This window comes from Arachis ipaensis, chromosome B7 (assembly GCF_059453495.1).
Source record: "Arachis ipaensis isolate K30076 ecotype BB chromosome B7, ASM5945349v1, whole genome shotgun sequence".
Lineage (NCBI taxonomy): Eukaryota > Viridiplantae > Streptophyta > Magnoliopsida > Fabales > Fabaceae > Arachis > Arachis ipaensis.
The window spans coordinates 54,720,001-54,722,500 of NC_142442.1; positions in this window are offsets into that span (position 1 = coordinate 54,720,001).

Genomic DNA, 2,500 nt, shown 5'->3' on the forward strand with positions numbered 1-2,500 from the left:
GGTGACGTTGCAACGGAGGCAGGGCGCGTTGCAACGTTGGCTGGGAGCGTTGCAACGGAGGCAGGGCGCGTTGCAACGTTGGCTGGGGGCGTTGCAACGGATGCTGGGGACGGTGCAACGTTGGCTGGGCGCGTTGCAACGGAGGCAGGGTGCGCTGCAACGGATGCTGGGTTAGGTGCATCGTTGGCTGGTTTCGTTGCAACGGAGGCACCCGCCGTTGCAACGATGGCTCGGAGCGTTGCAACGGAGGAGCCAAATTTTCATATCTCATAATTGGCTCGTGCATTTTTTCTAAAATTTTGAGGGAACCTTGGTAATATTATGTGAAGGCTGCACAAAAAAATCCAGGTCAAAAATCGCACGTTTGCTCCGTTTTTCATTTTTTTTGAATTTCCGGCTTTCCGGGCGGTAAAAAAATCGGCAAAAAAAATCGGCACGGTGTAAATTCACCAAATTTGGGGGATGGAAAGATCTTATTTTTCTAGAGGTTGTTGCAAAAAACGGCGTCAAAATTCGACCTCTAGAGCACTTTCCTTGAGTATGTCTCCTCACGGAAAAGGACGTCTACCCGTGGCACTTTGGTAATGGCTCGGCAGCCTATTATAGGGGGGAGGGGTGTCGTGATGCTGAAACTCGAGTTGCCCAAAGGCTTGCTGGGCGCAATGCCAGCAAGATGCACGTTGCCTTGCCATCCCCTAGGCACACTAGCAAGCACGTTGTGGTTGTGGTGTGCCGCCGGGCTCCCCCGCCCCCCACGGAGGCACCCGCCGTTGCAACGATGGCTCGGAGCGTTGCAACGGAGGAGCCAAATTTTCATATCTCAGAATTGGCTCGTGCATTTTTCGTGAAATTTTGAGGGAACCTTGGTAATATTATGTGAAGGCTGCACAAAAAAATCCAGGTCAAAAATCGCACGTTTGCTCGGTTTTTCATTTTTTTTGAATTTCCGGCTTTCCGGGCGGTAAAAAAATCGGCAAAAAAAATCGGCACGGTGTAAATTCACCAAATTTGGGGGATGGAAAGATCTTATTTTTCTAGAGGTTGTTGCAAAAAACGGCGTCAAAATTCGACCTCTAGAGCACTTTCCTTGAGTATGTCTCCTCACGGAAAAGGACGTCTACCCGTGGCACCTTGGTAATGGCTCGGCAGCCTATTATAGGGGGGAGGGGTGTCGTGATGCTGAAACTCGAGTTGCCCAAAGGCTTGCTGGGCGCAATGCCAGCAAGATGCACGTTGCCTTGCCATCCCCTAGGCACACTAGCAAGCACGTTGTGGTTGTGGTGTGCCGCCGGGCTCCCCCGCCCCCCACGGAGGCACCCGCCGTTGCAACGATGGCTCGGAGCGTTGCAACGGAGGAGCCAAATTTTCATATCTCAGAATTGGCTCGTGCATTTTTCGTGAAATTTTGAGGGAACCTTGGTAATATTATGTGAAGGCTGCACAAAAAAATCCAGGTCAAAAATCGCAGGTTTTCTCCGTTTTTCATTTTTTTTGAATTTCCGGCATTCCGGGCGGTAAAAAAATCGTCAAAAAAAATCGGCACGGTGTAAATTCACCAAATTTGGAGGATGGAAAGTTCTTATTTTTCTAGAGGTTGTTGCAAAAAACGGCGTCAAAATTCGACCTCTAGAGCACTTTCCTTTAGTATGTCTCCTCACGGAAAAGGACGTCTACCCGTGGCACTTTGGTAATGGCTCGGCAGCCTATTATAGGGGGGAGGGGAGTCGTGATGCTGAAACTCGAGTTGCCCAAAGGCTTGCTGGGCGCAATGCCAGCCAGATGCACGTTGCCTTGCCATCCCCTAGGCACACTAGCAAGCACGTTGTGGTTGTGGTGTGCCGCCGGGCTCCCCCGCCCCCCACGGAGGCACCCGCCGTTGCAACGATGGCTCGGAGCGTTGCAACGGAGGAGCCAAATTTTCATATCTCAGAATTTGCTCGTGCATTTTTCGTGAAATTTTGAGGGAACCTTGGTAATATTATGTGAAGGCTGCACAAAAAAATCCAGGTCAAAAATCGCAGGTTTGCTCCGTTTTTCATTTTTTTTGAATTTCCGGCATTCCGGGCGGTAAAAAAATCGTCAAAAAAAATCGGCACGGTGTAAATTCACCAAATTTGGAGGATGGAAAGATCTTATTTTTCTAGAGGTTGTTGCAAAAAACGGCGTCAAAATTCGACCTCTAGAGCACTTTCCTTTAGTATGTCTCCTCACGGAAAAGGACGTCTACCCGTGGCACTTTGGTAATGGCTCGGCAGCCTATTATAGGGGGGAGGGGTGTCGTGCTGCTGAAACTCGAGTTGCCCAAAGGCTTGCTGGGCGCAATGCCAGCAAGATGCACGTTGCCTTGCCATCCCCTAGGCACACTAGCAAGCACGTTGTGGTTGTGGTGTGCCGCCGGGGTCCCCCGCCCCGGGTCCAAGGTCGAGCACGTGCGTCTGGCTGCTGCGAACCCCGATCACCGAAGGACCAACAAGAAGGGAAACACGTCCGTGCACGGCCC